This window comes from Erigeron canadensis, chromosome 8 (assembly GCF_010389155.1).
Source record: "Erigeron canadensis isolate Cc75 chromosome 8, C_canadensis_v1, whole genome shotgun sequence".
NCBI classification, from domain to species: Eukaryota; Viridiplantae; Streptophyta; class Magnoliopsida; order Asterales; family Asteraceae; genus Erigeron; species Erigeron canadensis.
In genome coordinates, this window is record NC_057768.1 from 4,843,139 (window position 1) to 4,849,138 (window position 6,000).

Below are 6,000 nucleotides of genomic sequence, written 5' to 3' on the forward strand. Positions count from 1 at the left end.
GGTCTAGGGGTTAATCTTGCATGGAAAAAGGGGTTTGAGAGATGTTTTAGACTTGCTGGCGATTCCCAAGTGGTGTGAAATCAAGGTGTTGATCTTACGCCACCAAGTGTAAATGTGTGTTGTTCATTATAACCTAAAGGTAGGCCAATGAAGGGGTATTTATAGAGGTCATGGGTATGTCAGCTTGTTGGTTCCCAACCATGACGTTCATCTCCAGGAAGACATATATGTTAGTCCCCAACCATGACGTTGGTCTTGCAGAGAGACGTTTATTCGGTGTGTCGTTTTATACGTAAGCATTTGTCCCTTGCGAAGAAGAGACAAAGTTGTTGCAGGGTTTGTTAGACGTCGTTGTAACCGACGTCATACCATTCCAGCCTAAGACCTTGGTCGTAGCCACGACCAAGCAACAGGAGGGTTGCGACCTGGAGAGGGAGGGCTACGGCCTAAGTGATATAGCCGTAGCCATGCACAACCAGTATCTAGGCATTCGAAGGGTTCCGACCCAAGGTTAATGGCCGCAGCTTTGCACTAGTTTGATTGGTATTAGCTAGCGTTAATAGTAGTTAAGCTAAGGTAACTCATCATTGTGTAGTTAATAGTTATCATCAATTCAACGTACGCATATATCGGCCCGAATAATGACTTTCTTGTTAAATCATACAAATTCGGCTACACAACTGGACTTTATTTAGATAAAAGTGGGCTGGCCTAACAATATATAACACTCATTGGTTGAAAACTTGAAAGCCCAGTAAGAAGTAACCACCATAAGAACGTGCAAAAGAAAGCCCACAAAGTTTATTCCATAATATCAACTAGTTATTGACTCCGTGCGTTGCCGCGAATTACGATTTTTATACAATAACGTTTTGGCAAATTTATGTCAAATATTCTAACTCAAACTTTAAAAATGACAACTAGCCAACTAGCAATAACATTAAAAATATTGTAAAAGAATAATAAGTCGTACAAAACATAAACAATAACTATATTAATGTTTTACATGTTTCATGAATATAAGACGTAAGCATGATGAAAATTTTTATATATTTAAAACGTTATATATATGTATAAAAACGGAAGAAAATAATCAAAAATCGAATTTTTAAATGTAAAACCATAACTGTGTGCAAATTGTTGATGAAAACCTGAGAATCCAAAAGTTTTGATGTGGGATACAAGTTAAAATATGAAAACTTTCATCGAAAAAACAACTAAACATGTAGAAATACAATAAAAATAATGTAAAAGAATATTAAGATGTGTAAAAACATAAACAATAACTATATTAATGTATTAAATGTAACATGAACGTAAGACGTAACGATTATAAAAGTTATTGTATAATGAAACGCTATATGTATAAAAACACAAATGAAAATAATCAAAGACCAAATGTTTAAAGGTAAAAACGTAAAAGTTGTTTGATGAAAATATGAGAACATAAAAGTTTAGTATGACGAAAATGAAAGTGAAAACTTTGATGTGAGGTAAAAGTTAAAAAACATAAATTTTAAGGGATTAAAACGAAATTTGGTTAAAGTTTAGGAGGTTAAAACGAAATTTGGTTAAAATTAATATGCGCTTTAAAATCTTATATATTTTACGCATAAAATACTTTTACATTTACATAGGTTTTTAGTATATGTATATAATTGTCGAAGAATTAGCGTTTTCCAAGATGAAAAAAAACTTAATTTACCCGTATACTCGTTTCATAGATATCCTTACAAAACTCTAAATTAAAATGTTATATATGTCCCTCTAAATTCTTAAAATATCCTATATATATGTATACTTACTAAACATTAAGGTAAAGTTTAAATAATCAAGATAAATATTACTATTATTATTAAAATATCATCATTACCGTCCTTGGGATTTAGCCTAAATGAACATTTAATGTCTCTTATGTCTTTTAGTCATATGTTGGTTACGAGTTCAAAACTTTTTAAAGGCATTATTGGGAAGTCCTTACCAATGAGATGGCACATGAAGGTTTCTCTATCATTTAGTTGTTTTTCTCCAGTACAATAATGAGACTTTCACCATCAGTCATACCTTCGGATTGACTGTGTTGATGACGTAGTCGATTTCTACCGGACGATAAAGAGGTAATGCCACTGAGTACAATCACTGTCGCTGTTAAAAAAATATCATCATTACCCTTTCTCATAGATAAGTGGATCCACATTAAGGATGACAATAGATCAAAAGTGCATCAAATATATTCAATCCGCATCCATATTTATTTTTGACGGCAGGGTTAAAAAGTAATTGAAAGGTTTAAATATACATAGTTTTTAAAATGTTGGTTTAATGCGGTTTGCATTCATCGATGATGAAGTTAATTAACAGCATATATGTTTAGTAGTCATGCATGCATAATTGTTATATAGAAATATCAATTTGTTATTAGTGTACGTAGTTAGCTATAAGTTATGTTTATATTTATTGGTGACCTAACTTTTCGATCATAATCAGCATATAGCCGGCAACGCATTATTAAATATATGTTGAATGAATTGCCAATAGATAAAATCATGTTTGTGGGCCCTTGTAACAATTCTCATCAACTTTCTAATTGAGCAAATTAATGTTTGGATTCTTGCATGTTGGTGATTAATTGTATCCATATATACATGAAAAATCTTATTTAATGTGACAAAACTGTCTGATTGCTTGTTACCAAGAAGGATTCAAGAAAATGGTCCCGTCTAATTAAGTTTGTTTAGTCATCATGTATTACTACGTGTCATGGTCCGATACTATGTATTCAATTCGATCATCGATCGATAATTACATGGACTAGCTTGGATTAAAAATCAATGATCGTAGCTTTTCTAGGCCAAAAAAAAGGAATTTTTCTTATATTTATTTAATGATGGAGAATAAATAACTAGTTATCCATAAGCATCAATGCATGTAAACAGCTTTTATCCAACCATCTATTTAAAAAATGATATATGAATATGACTAATAATGTAATTATCAATATATAGACGGATGAGTGTGTGATGACAACCTTATCCACCACAAAACACGAATAAGTGTATTTTCTTGGTCCGTTACTACACTTCTTTCTTTATATATTGTATCTTTTTCAAGCATAAGAAACCAAGAAATTATATATATATACTATGAGATCATTCACATTCACATGAGAGATCTATATATTTAGTGGACATCTCTATCTATACCCACACTTAAGACATAAAAGAATGTTATCATCCACACAAACCCTCCATTTTTGAATATTGTCAAAACAATCCAACAAGATCACATGAACCCCATCTCATACAAGTTGAACCAATTATGCAACAAATGGGACCTTCATGTGGTCTTGGCTTCTAGCCATTTTCTTCTACACAAGATATAAAAAATTTAAAGTGAGAAATTGTTAATTATTGGTGTTGTGCAACTACATTAGAGACAAGAATTTACATGCTTCTGTCAATTGAGCCTACTTCCACGTGAATTGCAGGAAATTAAGTTTTTAAAGTTTCTTGCGATTTATTTGAACTGAAGCCATTTATAGAATGTCAAGTATGCCTAATAGGAAACACCGTATATATATTTGGACTGTAAAAAAAAATTAAAATTAAAATTGATGTGGCGCTAAGACAATAGAGATTAAGTACACATACAAATTAGTTACATCAAATTTTAAGTAATTTTAATTACTAAATAAAACTTGATGTAATATAGAAGATGGAACATATATATGATATATATTAACTTGCAAAAATGTTTTATATAATTTGATTATTCGATCATACATTATATATAGAACATGCATATATATCATTTCCCTTTAAGGATTGAGTTTTATGGATTTCCCTTTAAGCGACAAAAGATTTTGTCAAATCAGCTAACTCCACATTAGCACACACATTCAGGAGGATAACTATAATGTGTCTTTTCCAATAATTAGCTTATTCTATTTATACGACCTAGTTGTATGAAAGTGCAACCTTTAAGTTTTTCGGAATGAGGGTAATAGCATTTCTTCTTAAAAGAGTGCGTATGAACTGTCAATTGCATTATTTTAAACAAAAATAACGCATTATATATACGGAATGTGTTTGATTGGCAAGTCCAAAATCCTACTTGCAAGGTTAATTTTTTAAGCGAATGACATATGCTTCTAGAAATCAGAAAGTGGTTTAGAATCGTAGCAAATGAGGGAGGCATTTGGAAACAATAATAATGGAGTTGTAAAAGGTGGAGGAATCATTTGTCGACTTACTAATTAGTTTCCATAGCTAAATGATTTTGGGTACCCCATGCATGTCGTCCATCCATCAATGATGGCAAAATATTTCATACTCCTCCCTTTCCCACATAAACATATGTAATTAAAGAATATATTGATTCTTATGTAGGAATTTAAAGATTTCATGCGAGACTGATATCAAGATTACTCTAGGATGATTGTAACATATATATGCATTCCAATATGTACCATTCTACTAAGTTTCAAATAAAAGCACTAATTCCGTTTTTAACGTGTGAACATTCATTTAGCTCATTTATTAGACACCCAAAACATATTTTAATTCAACATGGTATTGAAGGGGAATAATCATATAACTTTAAGAAAGTTTTTGTCAATATTTTTTTTTTCTTTTTTACTTGTTATTATGTATCCATAAATAATCTCAAGTAAAATTTGATAGTTACAAAAAGATTTTATAATTATACATTTACTAGCTAATTAATCCAAGTTCAACCTGGACTTAATAATATAATTTATATATATTAGGTTACATTGATGTTTAATAATTATGGGATAGTTTAAGCATACTCATAACTTCGGAAATAATATATCTTATAGTTCGGATAAATATAATTAGCTGATTAACCCGCATAATATGCGAATAATTTAAATACTTATAGAAAAAAATAGTCGTTTGAAGAAAAAAAAATAATTAGGTAATTACATTTTAATTTACATGAAACTTTAGTTTTAAAAAAAAAATCATAAATGTAACACCCCGCTAAAGGGGAATATACGGGATGCACAGACAAGTACAAATGCACACAGTACAAGTTCAACACAACCATTAAGATTAATCAAAGATCAAGAGAACAAGGTCATTACAGATTATAATTAAATCTAGGACAGAAGTACAAGTGTTATTACAGAATATGACTGAATCAGAACAGTCAACTTCATAGGACAGAGCAGTTGTCTCAAAGAACAGAATTTGAACTGGAATAGCAATAAGGCCTTCGTAGCTCCTGAACTTGTACGCACAAACCATCACCAAAAGGATGAGCTTAGAACGGAAAACTCTTATGCTAAGATCTAGAACCTAGCCTGAAAAGCATGTAAGTTCAAAGGTCAACTACGAAAGTAGTTGGTGAGATTCACATAAAGTACTTTATAAATATACATAAGTTTGATATGTATAAAAGTCTAGTCAAAAGTCTGTACGCCTGTCAAAATATACCTTGCTGTAATAATAATAGTTTAAAGTCTGTAATGTACTTAATATGTATGTCTATTATTACTACTAATCCGCTTGGCCATAACGGGCTATTATAATTCAGGGAACTCATGTAATCAGATAGTATATAAGTACGAACTAGGTCAGAACCGGTGACCAGAGCATGTGATCAGAACAGGTGATCAATAAGACTAGGTAATATGCATTCTCCTGTCCTGAGGAGAATGAGGATGGGCCTACCCTAACAGCGCTGTCCATATACCTACGGTCCATTCCCAGAACTGGTGGGAGATGAATTGATAGCAGTAAGTCTTAGGCCTCATACATAAAATAAGTACATAACAGTATGTATTCAAGATCCTGCCCATTCAAGATCTAGAAAACACATTAAGAAAATAAGTATCGTAACATAAATAGTCTGTCTGTACGTAAATAGCTTGTCTGTCTCAAGATAGTACGTAGTACAGTCAAGAAAATATATATATATATAAGTCTGTATATATATATATATGTACAAGATAGTTTTCATGCTTTTCAGTCCCCG